The 14366-nt window shown below is 38.0% G+C and overlaps 1 protein-coding gene across 2 annotated transcripts in view; it reads left to right on the plus strand.

Annotated features, from left to right (window-relative positions):
- FAR2 (fatty acyl-CoA reductase 2) overlaps positions 1–14366 on the plus strand; it is a 154973-nt gene that overhangs the window by 60887 nt on the left and 79720 nt on the right. The gene's annotated exons all lie outside the window — the stretch shown is intronic.

Below are 14366 nucleotides of genomic sequence, written 5' to 3' on the forward strand. Positions count from 1 at the left end.
ACAGAAATTATACATTCCAGCTTGTTCCTGACTATAGATTTTTGCCTTTTGTTTTTCATTAAATAATCAACTTCAAAGTACTCAGAAGGCTGATGGTTCTATTTTGCTGGGTATGGGAGAATTGGAACAGGGCCTTCATTCCACAAACATTTTACCTGTTCCTTTTTCTTCATCTGGCTTCTCCATGGGACATGTTCAAATTCTATACATACCAAACTAGTGACTTTTTAGATGTATGTAATGTTTTAAAAATAGTGTATTTGAATCACAAATGGAATTACTGCAAAAGTATGAAATATGTATGATTATATGGAACAGCTGAAGAGTTACCAAGTGAATATTAATTGCCTTGTGTCCTTCCTTGAGGCAGAGGGATGTAAAAATCACATGAATCTACTTTTATTAGTTATAAAAATCAGTAATCACAAGTAGTTAAAGCCACATGTGGTGACTCAGACTTATTATACTAACATTGTGGGAAGCCAAGGCAGTTGAATTGCTTGAGGCCAGCCTGAGCAACATACCAAGATGCTGTCTCTGTAAAACAAAAGAATTAGCCAGGTGTGGTGGTGCACTCCTGTAATCTCAGCTACTTGGGAGGCTGAGGTGGGAGGATCACTTGAGCCTGGGAGGTCAAGGCTGCAGTGAGCTGTAATGGTGCCACTATACTACAATCTGGGTTACAGAGTAGGACCCTGTCTCAAAAAATAATATAAAAGACAAGAAGTTAGTTAACTTTGCAAAAGAAGAACTTTTAGACAATTCATTTAACTTCTTTGAGCCTCTGTTGTCTTATCTGTAATAATGAGGTCTGCATTTGAAGACTGTTGTAAAGGTTGAATGGGATAACACATGTGAAACCCCTAGCCGAAGGCCTGGCACAAAAAGTTTTAGCTGTTGTTGTTACTATTACTACATTGTTATTATTGTTGTTAGTCAAAGCTTACAGTTACAAGACAGTACCAATTACATAATGCTCAAAAAATTTGCAAATTTTTTTCCAATGGGAAAATTGGATGAAGGTACTCTGGAGTGAGCTCTGTGATACTATTTCTACCAGAATATGTCTCAAGGAAGGATCAGTATTCATATCGAACCCTAGCCTTTCTGGCTGCCCTAAGACAATGGGGCAAATGCTGATGTGGAAATTCCAAAATAAGCAGCAAAAGTTGCTCTCTCCACTAGAGCTGCCAAAGCCTTGCTCGGCAGTCATCTCGTTAGTATACCTTCACAAGGCCTCACCCTTTTTCAATTTCAAAAAGGATTGCAGCTTTCCTTGTTTCCAAACCAAGCACTATGGTTTGGAAATAACAAAGTAAAAGTGCTGATCTTCCCCCTAGATAATACTTAGCCAGACTTATCTTGCTAGTTTCATACTCTGGAGATGGAGTTCCTGGGTGAAAATTCTTGCTCTTTCTCCTAGCAATCAGATATCAATCAGACTTGTACAAATTAGCTAAGCTCTCTGCCCTAGGCATTTTCATATGTTACCTCATGGAGTTAATGTAAAGATTATATGAGAAAATAATTGCATGATGTGTGGGATATTGTCTGTGTCATAGTAACATGATGTGTGGGACATTACAGCACAGTAAATGCTCAATAAATGTTAGTGATGCTTATCTATTTTGTTGGATGATATTTGCACTGAAAAGTTAGATATCATTATGGTTTTATTATATAGTTTACTTTATACTTTTATTTGACTCAGAGTAAAAGAATTGTGAAAAAGGAGAATTAGAAGTCTTTTTTTTTCCCTCAAACCTACAGCCCAGTCTGTGTTCTTGCTTTATTTATTAATAACATTGGATGTGAGAACTGTCTTCAGATTTAAACTCTTGTACCTTTCATTTAATGGTGAAGGTTCGCAAAGTATTGGGACAAGATCTTTGTTAATAAAGTACCTCTAAGCAGTTAAACATCAAAAATTCACATGCAGATTTGCTCTGGGAAGGAAAAAAGGCTTAAATTATAAGAGTTTCTTTATGGGAAATACAAACTTTTTTATGATGGTGAATCACTTCCAAAATGAAATCTAATCAATCTGATTGAGACTTGTGGGGTGGTCATATATTTTATAACCTTCTGCCCTTCTTATCAGAGAGTTTAGGTATTTAATTTTTACACTTTTTTCTTTCCACCTTGAAATCACTTAGTCCTAGTCTCATCTTGGTTTGGAGCGTGTGTGTGGAGTCTATAAATTTCTCTAGCCATGTTTTTTTGTTTAATGGTATAGAACACCACTGAATTCTTTTAGAGCAAAATATAGAGCCATTTGTAAGGTGGTAAAGATAATCTGCATTACACAAAACACAATGAGAAGGAGGAAGGTGGTAAAGATAATCTGCATTACACAAAACACAATGAGAAGGAAGAAGGTGGACTATCATACTTCTTGCAGACTTACTTTACTTAGATTTAAAAAAAATGGGATTAGAAAATAAAATGTAAAGCAAATGTCATTTTCACCCTTTATAAGGGGATTATTTTTTCTGTCTTTGGGAGAAATGAGAGATTTCCAGAATGTGGAGATGCTCAGTTTTTTGCAGGGCACCTTATATTTCCACAATTGTTATAGTTCTGATTTCTGGTGTTTGTCAACAGATTTGACTCCTTTGGTGCTGAGAGCTAGTAAAACATTTTATTTAAGGCATTTTGATCGGCAGTTTCAAAAGAACTTATTAGGACATTGTGAGACGGGAATTTAAATGGGAGGCAATAGAAACATTACAATGAACATAACTAAAACACAACATTGTCAATATAAAGAATGGTTCATCCCCTATTCCTGATTCAATGGTTTCTTAGTATCCCTTTGACTCCTAACAACAGGCATTCATCCCTTTTATCTTTCTTAGGGTTAATAACAATGAATGGGTGATCTCAGTTATGAGGAAGAAGTAGGGCCCTTTTCTTTCGTAATTGCTTCTCCACTAACCAGATACTCTCTGTAATTTACAGCATTTGCCCCCAGGTTTCCTGAATTATCTTTTTTGACATTTTGCCCTGTACACAGGGATATAACAACTGATTGTCTCCAGGCAGTTTTACCTAGACAGAATTCCCTTATTAATCAATTAGTGTTTTTCAAGAATACTGAAATAAGAGATAAGAAAATGTCTGTAAAAGCAGCATTCTCTTGACTACAGGAAAATTTTTGTTTCCTAAGAATTTTTATGTTGCATTTAGTTTCTTAGGGTAATTAAAACCTGCACTGTTTTCGACTTAACACTAGAACCAAAGTAATAACCAAAAACTATGCACATTTCATTGGTATACTTTGCTAAGGAAAAAAAATGGCTTCCATTTTTCTCCTTTTAAGAAGTAGGTTCTTCAAACTTCATTAGCTTTACTAACCAATTTAGCCCCTCCTCAGCAAAATGTTCTAAGGGTCCTGTGCTGCAATCTTTGATACTGGTTGCTTTGTTTCCAAATGAAACAAACGAACAACAACAAAAAAGAAGTCAGGATTTTTTATTTTACAATATTGGGGTGATATCTCTGTTTTTACATCTGGAAATTGGCACTCCCTCTATTAGAATTATAGTCACTTTAAAGATTTAAATTTTAAACATATTTTTAAGTATTATTTTAAATTTTCATTTAGAAAACTTGTCATAAGATTATTTTTATAATGATTCATTCAAATTTTTTTTTATCATATTCTGACAGATTTTTTTTTTTTTTTTTTTTTTTGGAGACGGAGTTTCGCTCTTGTTACCCAGGCTGGAGTGCAATGGCGCGATCTCGGCTCACCGCAACCTCCGTCTCCTGGGTTCAGGCAATTCTCCTGCCTCAGCCTCCTGAGTAGCTGGGATTACAGGCACACGCAACCATGCCCAGCTAATTTTTTGTATTTTTAGTAGAGACGGGGTTTCACCATGTTGACCAGGATGGTCTCGATCTCTTGACCTCATGATCCACCCGCCTCGGCCTCCCAAAGTGCTGGCATTATAGGCGTGAGCCACCGCGCCCGGCCATTCTGACAGATCTTAATCAACCCTGAAGTCCCCTACTGACATTCTGCGTATTAGGGTGAAACTCAGGAAAGAATGTCTTTTTTGTTTATTTGTTTGTTTTTACAGTCTTGAGTCTGGCTCTGTCAGCCAGGTTGAAGTACAGTGGTAATCTTGGCTCACTGAAGCATCTGCCTCCTGGGTTCAAGCCATTCTCCCACCTCATACTCCTGAGTAGCTGGGACCACAGGTGCCCACCACCATGACTGGCTAATTTTTGTGTTTTCAGTAGAGACAGTGTTTCACCATGTTGGCCAGGCTGGTCTCGAACTCCTGACCTCTAGTGATCTGCCAGCCTCAGCCTCCCAAAGTGCTGGGATTACAGAGGTAAGCCACCGTGCCCAGCCAAAAATGTCTTTATCTTGAGCAGAAGAAAAACATGGAGACTTAAAATTTTAGAGCTTTTTTGTTTTTTGTTTTCTTCCCTTGAAGAAACCCAGCAACGTTCTTCCTGTTACTCAGTTTTGACATTCTTTGCAGTTAGTTCAACAATGGTTGTTTTTAAAAGCATTTTAATGAAGAAAGAGTGTATTCTAAAGCCTGTCTTCCCCACTGAGTATGGCAAGCTGAGCTTCAATTTGCAGTTCACATGTTGTTTGATAATTGATGTACTTCGGAATTATGGTCTCCTTTTAATGCTTTCTAAGGATAAAGAAACAAAATAGGATATGAGGCTCCTGAAAGTTATCTGGTATTTTTTAATAGGTCCATATGAAAAACTGAGATGTGAGGCTCAAAAGAAAGTCTGATTATTAAACAAGCTCTGTGGGTGACTGAGATGGGAATCACTATTCTAGCACTCCTACTTTAAATTCATGACCTACCCGATGACAACTTCATCTCTCAATTTAAAGAAAATACAATGAAAAGTTACGTTCTTTTGAGGAACAAAAATAAATTGCTTGGTGAAATTAAGTTGTCAGAAACTCAAAGAATTGTAAGCTCTAGGTCTGTTTTTTAAAAAGAAGCTAAAAAGAAGTAGACCAAATCTATTTGTTACTTGATTAACTCATTTATTTATTCATTCACTCCATTTATTCATTTACTCAAGGAATCTTTACTGTCTGCCAAATGCTGGACTCTGCACTAATTTCAGAGGAAACCATGATGAGCAAAAGCTGATAGATGAACAAAAACTCCTGCCCTCATGGAGTTTAAAGTCCAGTAAGAGAAAAATCATAACCACTTGTGTCATACAGATAAGCATAAAATTATGAAAGTGTTCACAAAAGAAAAAGCATATGGAAAGGGCTTAAATGACAGAGTAGACAGAATATTGAAGGTCAGGGAAAGCTTTTCTGTGGAAGTGACACTTTGACATCTGAAGGATGGGAGCTGATAAAACACAGAAGCTGGAGAACATTCTAAGTAAAGGGAACAGCATTCAGTATTCCTGCAGGCTTTCAATACCTTCAGGTACTGTTTTGGTGCTGAGGATACAGCAGTGAACAAAACAAATTACTTGCCCACAGGGAGCTTATGTTTTAGTCGCAGGACTAACACACTATAAACAGATGAGTGAATTAAGATAAACTACATCAGGCGGTGCTAAGTGCTGTGAAGAAATGGAAAGGATGAGCTGAACAGGAGTCCGCAGTGTGGAGGTGAGGTGGGTGTTACAGTGATCAGCCTGTCAGCTGAGGCAGCAGGTCATGCAACTGGGTGATGGAGGCAGGGGGAAACATAAGAACTGAGGACTGCAGTAGAGTGTCCTTGGGCACGTTCCGGGAACAGACAGCACTGTGTCTGAATACGTGTTGTGATGGAAAGGGGGAAAAGGAGCAGTGGTAGGAAATGCAATCAGAGAGGTCATGGGGCCAAATCATCCAGTGCCTTTAATGTGAGCCAGGCAACACTTGGAGAGTTTTAGCAAAGAAGGGATCACCGGGTCTGATGTATGAATAAGACTGTTAGTGCAAAGGTGAGGGCGGCAGGAACCACTTAGAGGCTTTTATAATAATGGTTTGGAACAGTTTAGTACAAGCAGAGATGGTGAGATGTGATCAGAGATATGGTTGGATATACTTTGAAGGTACAACTGATGGGATTTGCCAAAGAAATGGAAATTGAGTGTGAGATAAAGAGAGTAAAGGATGGCCTCAACATCTCTGGATTAAGCAACTCATAAAATAGAGCTTGTATTCACTGAAATAGGGAGAATGATGAAGGGAAAAGATTGTGAGGGGTAGTTTAGGAGTTTGTTTTGAGTCATGTAAAGTCAGAGAGGCCTTTTAGATATGCCACGTCCTGTGGTGGATAGAGTTTGTCATATTTGATGAACTTAAAGAAGTCATTATCTGACCAAAGCAAGCATAGGAGACCATGCTGTCCAATGTGCTAGAGAGACAGAATGGGGCCAGATCACACTGGTCCTGGGAACCACTTTGGAGATTTCAGCCCTCATCCTAAAAGCAACAGGTTGAGGTATCAGATTAAGAGTTCCAAACTGGTCTGGCTGCAGTCTAACAAAGAGACTGGAGTTGGGGATTGATAGGAGTAAGGGTAGATGCAGGAAAACCTGTTAGGAAATACGACAGTCCAGACAAGACATTTTGGTGGCTTAGATCATGTGGTGTTGGTAGACGTGGCAAGCAGAATATTAGAATATATTCAGGAGGCAAATGCCAGGACTCCATAATGGGTCAATATGGAGTGAAAGGGAAAGGAGTGTCAAAGGTGACTCAGCTTTCTGGCTTGTACAACAAAATGGGCAGTGATTTCATTCATAGAGACAGGAAAAACTGGAATAGGACCAGGGAAAAGGTCACAAGATTAAGATGCCTTTGTAAGATCCAAGTGGAAATGTCAGTAAGCAATTGTGCGCCCATCATGGTCTGAAATGCAGAGGTAAGGTCAAGCAGGAGACATTAATTTGTGAGAGACATTCTGAAACTGAAAGCAAAGATAGTTTTTGGAAAGGAAGGTTGATACATGCAAGAGGGAAAGGATAGTCAACCATGAAGCTCTCTGAGGAGACTAGAGAGAATGGAATTCAAATACAAGTGGAGACATAAGGCCTCTATACATAGAGAAACAGCTTTTCCCTCTGTTGAAAAAGATGCGTGCACATACTGGTAAATTTATTTATATACTTCATTCATTTGGCAAACGTAATTTGCACCTACCATGCACTATGGACATCCTGAAGTTCTGGGGATACAGAAAAAAAAAAAAAAGATACAACCCTCACCATCAAGAATCTCACAGTCATCTAAGAGAGATGGTGACAGGACAGCATTCATGAGAGTTGTGGGAACACTGGGCATGGTTACATACACACCCTGAAACTTTTGCAATGTAAATTTTCAAACATTTGGAGAATAGAGGACCATGATACTATGGCCTATGAAAAGAGCATATCTCAAAGGGGCTGGGAATCTCTCAAGGACAGAATTTGGATAGTGCCACTGATCCCTAGGGGGGGACAAATTCAGGTTCCAATATAAGATGAGGGTCCCAAGACTGAACTATTTGGTAGCAATCCTAGACATTCTTCAGAGACATTTTCTCACCAACTTTCCCCATGAAAACTAGAGCAAAGGCCTCAGGCTGTGCGTCTCATCAGCATCTAACACCCCCTGGAGTCTGCACTGACCCTGAAAGAGCTTTATCCTGGTTCTTTTCTGTCTCACATTCTTTGCCCCCTTGGCCAACATCCAAATTTCAGACCTCTTTAGTCATCTGTCCTTCCCTCGCTCACAGCTTCACGTCCTTTTTTGTTTTCTTCACATACAACTCCGGTTGTAGTTACCCCATTGCCTCCCTTCCTTCCAGTCTTTCCATCATGTTTTTGGAAGTCCTTAGATCTTTCACCTCCTTGCCTTAACCAAAACTTTTCTATCCGTTAGGACATGACTTCCCCCTGTAGCTATCTCAAATAGAGGTTGTTCATTCTTTTTCATTGTCAGGTGGGTGTTCAGCATTTTTTCACACCCTGAACATCATACTTTCAGCCATCTTTTTTTAGGCCATCTGATTATTAGTGTACCTAGCATCACTATCATCCATCAACATCTTTGTATTTTTCCGTATGGTCTTTTTTTTTTTATTATTGCATTTTAGGTTTTGGGGTACATGTGATGAACATGCAAGATTGTTGCATAGGTACACACATAGCAGTGTGGTTTGCTGCCTTCCGTCCCCTCACCTGTGTCTGTATGGACACAGGGAGGGGAGCACTACACACTGGGGTCCGTATGGTCTTTCGTAGTTCTGGCACCTGAGACCCTGTGCTCCTCTTCATTGCAAATCCTGTCACATTGATGCAGGTGACCTAACAAACACACACACAGCCCCAGTGCCCTTTGGCTTGCTCAGTTCCAATATCTTCAGGTCCACTCTTCATTGAAAAACTATTCCCTTGGCCACATTACGGACCTTGTCACCCAGAGTTGCTTCAACTCTCAAATCCTGAATTTCAGTATTTCATTCTCTAACAACAATCTGCTTCTGGAAAGAGCTTTCTGTGTTGTGATCACCATACTTATTCTCTGACCTGATTCAGTGCTCCACTCTCTTGCCCCTGTTCATGTTCTCTCAATCTATCAGTGCCCTCTTGGCTTCAATTCCATTTCTAACTGGCCAGGTGACATAATTTTTAATCATTCTCCTAAACCATTTTCTTAAACTATACACTCAATTCTCTTGCTACATTCCATATTTTACCTCCAGAATCCAAACTCGAGAAGGACTCCAGTGTCCAGCTTCTCTGCACCTGATTATGCACACCAGTCACAGCTGTGGAAGATTACATGTTCATGTAGATTGATGCCAATAATGATCTCCAATGTTTTGATAGACTGAATCTTGCTCAGAAACACTTCTGTCTGCCCTGATCATCTCCTTCTCACAGTCCTCACTCCTTCACTTTTCAATAATCTTCTCAAGCCCCCTAACCCACAATTTGCCATACCATTTTGAGCACATGACTTCCCTTGCTATCTCAAAAGAAAGTAAGAGCCTTAATACAAGAAATCTATCAAGAGCCCCGAAGGATAAATTGTACCATCTGTGAACTTCTTTCTTTTTCTCCCTTGCCTGCATGCATTTGTTCATATTTACACCAAATGAGTAGATGTCTCCTGTGTCAGAGATTAATACTTGAACTTGGCTCTTGATTGCATTTGCATGTTTCTTTTCTCACTAATCAGTGCTTCTCACTCTTTACTGTATCAAGAGCCGATTCTTCATTATTAATTTTGTTTTTAGATCAATGTAAGACACATTTAAGACTTTCTCATATTTCAAAATAATAAAAATAAATAAACCTCCTTTGGCCATTCTGTCTCCTTCTTCCCTGCAGAGCTAGGCTTCTGGAACAAGTTATCCTGTTATACAGCTTCCACAGCTTTACTTGCTTTCACTCTTTCTGACTGCAGTCTTAATTTCTGCCCTCCACAGTTCAATGAAGCTCCTCCTTCAATGACTGCTAATTATGTCCCATTTGTTGAAACTGATGGACATTTTTCTATTCTTATTTTACTTGGTGCTTCTGCCCCATTTGACACTGATGAGAAATCTCATTTGTCTTCAGTGTCCTTGCTCCCTCCTCTGTGTTCACTTTTTCTCATGCTCCTTGAGAGCATGACCCTGTTTTCAGGGTCAGTGCAGACCCCAGGAGGTGTTAGATGCTGATGATATGCACAGGCTGAGGACTTTGCGCTAGTTTTCAAGGGGAAAGTTGGTGAGAAAATGTCTCTGAAGAAATGTTAGTCTAGGGTTGCTATCAAATAGTTTAATCTTGGGACTCTCATCTTGTAATGGAAATTAAATGGCTCTTCCTATTCTGTCTTCCCCTTAAATACTGGTGTGATGCCACTGTATGAGCTCATCTAGTCCCATGGCTGGAGTTACCACTGATGTGCTGACTCTCCAAACTTGCAGAGTTTCCAACCCAAACTTCCTGGAATATCTAGTTGCTTTATTAGATATGCAAAAGCAACAGAAATTTTGCATAAAGTTTATCTCATAATCTCTCAGCAGACCTGATAGTTCTCTTGTTTTTCCTTTTTTTAGTCAATATCATCACCACCTGTGTAGTTATCTTAACCAGAAACTAGGAAGTCATCCTGTCCAGCCTCACCTTCCACATTCAGTAGTTATGAGGTTCTCATGTTTTTGCCTTCTTTATATTAAACTTCTATCCCTTCTTTCACCCTTTTTACAGCTATATTTTGATTCAGGCTCTCTATATTTCTTTGTTAAATTACTTCCCATAGTCTGTTATCCAGTTCCCCTCCCTGTAGTTGCTATTTATCTAATTCACTCTCCACGCTGCAACTGGATCAACTTTCTAAAGTGCAAATCTCTTCATGTCACTTCTCTCCTCAATGTTCTTCAGTGGTACTCTTAACCTTAAGGATAAAACTCACCCCTTTATGATATAGCTCATGATTACAGCTATTATCTCTGCCTAGAACACCTCCTTTCACTATTCTTCTCCTTACTACAGTAATGCCTATTTACCCTGTCAAATGCAGTTCAGATATTCTCTCCTTAAAACCATTTCATGATTCTCCCTTCAATATCTGTTAAATGCCCATCCAAGGTGTCCTCATAGCTTATATATTTTATTATTTATTTCAATTACCCGCCTTGTCAATTGTAATTATTCATAGTGCATATATAATATTTTATAGCAATATCTTGGAGAGTATGTTTCTCCCATTGAATGTGAGCTGAACAATAATAACAACCTTATGTATGTTTACTCTGTGCCAAGCCTTGATCTAAATGTACTTGTGCTGACTCAGTCCTCCTAGCAACCGTTATTTCCATTTTACAAGCAGAGATCCCATCAGTCTTATTCACTATCACCCCATGCTGGCTACATGAGTACTTAATAAATACTTGTTGAATGGATGCCCGAATGAGTCATTCTGTAGTATTTAGCAGTGGGAAAGATGTTCGTAGAGAAACTGGGTATGATTAATAGACTAGAATGAGAATAAAAACCCTAGGTCAGAATGACATTCCAAACAATAGCTGGGATTTAAGTGCCAATTAGAAAATCCCATCATATTTTTACTGCAGTCTATACTGGGAATACAGTTTTAGCAGCTTTGCGTGTTGTGGAAACATCCTCTTGTGTATCTTCTGGTATTTCTCCACAATTTCATTCACCTCAAAACTGGCTATTAGTGAGCTGCTCCCGTAATAAGTCCTGAAGTAAGTCAACAATAAAAAGGCACACTGAGGATTCCAAGCCATGGCAAGAAAATAAATCTATAGCAAATATACATTTACCAATAGCTGGGCTTTTTTCTCTTGTGGTAAACCTATAAGCCATGCGAGAACTTTTCACTGCATATAGTCCTTTTTAGAGTATGCCCTGGCTCATGTAGTCAGTTCCACCAGCATTACTGAGCACCTACAGTACATTGACATTTTTTCCAGCTCTGCAAAAAAATGTAGTGAGTGATGGAAGCAAATGAGATAAGAGTTAGACTTTTGTCAGAAGATAAAGTGCTGCTGGTCATTACCTTGTTGCTTTTCCAATAATTTCAGTAAACTCTAGGTTGAATTAAAAAATACAAAACTTAGGGGAGGAGCAGGGAAGAAATAGGGAGAGACGGGTCAACAGGTTCAAAGTTACACTTACAAGGAACGAGTTCTGGTGTTCTATTGCACAGTAGGTTGAGTATGATTAACCATATTGTGTATTCCAAAATAGCTAGAAGGGAGTACTTTGAATAGTTTCATGGCAAAGAAACAATAAATTAAGAAGTGATGGAAATGCTGAAAACTCTGATTTGATTATTATGCATTATATACATATATAGAACTACCATACTGTACCCTATAAAAATGCACAATTATTATGTGTCAATAACAACAAAACAATAGGAAATCTTTTATAGAATAAATCTGCCAACTAAGAGACATGGCTAGTAGAAACAGATGTGCTTTTGTTACTAAAACTTTAATGTTCGGCAAGAATTTCCCTCGATCTTTTGAAGCAGCAAATTATACCCCACACCAAAGAAGGGGCACCAGGACATGGCTGAGAAAGGAAGCCTGCTAGTTCCCTTGTTCGTCCATTTTCACACTGCTATAAAGGAATACCCAAGACTGAGTAATTGATAAATGAAAGAGGTTTGATTCACTCATGTTTCCACATGGCTCCAGAGGCCTCAGGGAACTTACAGTTATGGCAGAAGGGGAAGCAGGCACGTCTTATTACCTGACAGCAGGTGACAGACAAAGAGTGTAAGCATTCAGAAAAAACTACCATTTATAGAACCATCAGATCTCATGAGAATTCACTCACTATCACAAAAACAACATGAGCGAAACCACCCCATAATCCAATCACTTCCTTTCTTCAGTGTGGGGATTACAGGCCTCTCCCTCAACAACTTGGGATTACAATTCGAGATGAGATGTGAGTGGGGACACAGAGCCAAACCATATCAGTCCCTTTGATAACTTCGGGCCTTAGTATCTTGTTTGTGGGACAGGAAATTGAAAATGCCTAAAATTTTGAAAATATAAGAAAACCAGAGCAACAGAGCATCAACCACATTAAAGTGAATCTGTGTTGTCATCGTTAACTAGCTAGTTAATACAAGTTAGCTTGGTCATTATAGGAGATATTTCTCATTCTTGATAATCACTAGCCAAATCTAAAATATAAAGAAAATGTTTTCCTGCCTTGTTTTGACAAATTTTTGTAATCAGTTAAAGATAAGGGCTTCCATGCTTGTAAACAGTATCACGATTCTTTTCAGCTTGAAAATACCTATTGAGTTCTACACCCAAACTGAAAAGCATTATTAAATTCACCTTGAGTTAAGTGCAAAAGTGACTGGAATACTGCCCTCAAGTGATAGTGTAGATCAGCAGTTCTCGAAGTGTGGTCTGCGGACTTTGGAGGTACCTAAGGCACTTTCAGGGGTCTACAGGATCAAAATTGTGTTCATAAAAATAGTAAGATGTTATTTGCCTTTTTTACTGTGTTGATATTTGCATTACTGATGCGACAGCAATGGGAGGGTCAAAATTACCACTAATTGGGACAGTGGTAATTGTATTCTTTATCAGCCACTCAGAGTTAAAAAAGCAAATTTCTGGTTTTACTTAAGATGTCCTTGAAGAAGTATTTGAAAACAGATTTAAGCCCTTGTGCACATTTCTTTAATATTTTGTGTGATGAAATAGAAAGTATATATTAAGAACTGCTGCTGCACTCTTAAGTAGGATGGTTGTCTCAAAGAAAAGCACTTGTGTGATTGAACTGTCAGCTGAAGTAGGTGAATCTTTTCATAGAATGTCATTTTTTATCTGACAGAATGACTGGTAAACTGTTTTTCAGATCTGGGTATTTGGCAGACGTTTTCTCAAAGTAAAGTATGTGAACCTGTCACTTAGGAAAATAGCTGACAGCATTTTTGCCCGTGATAAGCTGAGTTTTTAAATGAAAATTAGAGTTTTGGAGGACTTCAGTCAATCACTGTGAATCTGACATCTTTCCAACATTTGAAAGATGAGATTGGTGATGATATTTTAAAATATCATTTTTATATTATATAATGAAATGTGTTAATATTTGGAAGCTCTGCATAACCCAGGGAACCATTATTTTCCGAGTGACCAATGCATGATGCTAAAAAATTATGCATGGATAAAATATCTACTGCGCAAGATAGGCCAGTGGATTTTAATATAACAGAATATGAAAAGTTCATTGATATGGTTTTAGATTCTACATTGCACTACACTTTAAGAAACTATAATTTGCCAAGATTTGGGTATAATATCAAAGGAGAATATCCACAATTATCTAAAAAGGCTTTTTAAAATATGCCTCTCTTTTCCAACTACATTTATGTCTAACGCCAGATTTTTTCATGCATTCAACCCAAACAATATAGAGCAACACACTGAATACCAAAACAGATATGAAAATCTAATTGTTTTGACTAAGATGTTATATTAATTTAATACCGATGCTCAAAGATATTTACAAAAATGTAAAAGTGCCAATCATATATATATATATATATATATATATATATATATAATGTTTGGAAAATATAGTCACTTTAAAAAAATGTTATGTTTTAACATTCAATAAGTTTATCAATGTTTTAAATAATAAATATTTTTAAAATGTCTCAGTTTCATTTTCTAATATGTTAAATATTCATGGCTGGAACTACATAAAAGCTCTTTGAGAGTACTTAATAAATTTTAAGAGTATAGAGAAATCCTGAGACAAAAACGTTTGCAAACAGCTGGTTTAGCTGATCATAATGAGGGAAGGGCTATTTTACTTATGCTAAACTGTACATAAGTAAAAACCAACATTTCTGACATTTAATCCCAAGAGAAATATAACTGATTTTGTTG

The sequence above is a fragment of the Saimiri boliviensis genome, chromosome 7 (assembly GCF_048565385.1).
Source record: "Saimiri boliviensis isolate mSaiBol1 chromosome 7, mSaiBol1.pri, whole genome shotgun sequence".
In the NCBI taxonomy this organism is placed as follows: domain Eukaryota; kingdom Metazoa; phylum Chordata; class Mammalia; order Primates; family Cebidae; genus Saimiri; species Saimiri boliviensis.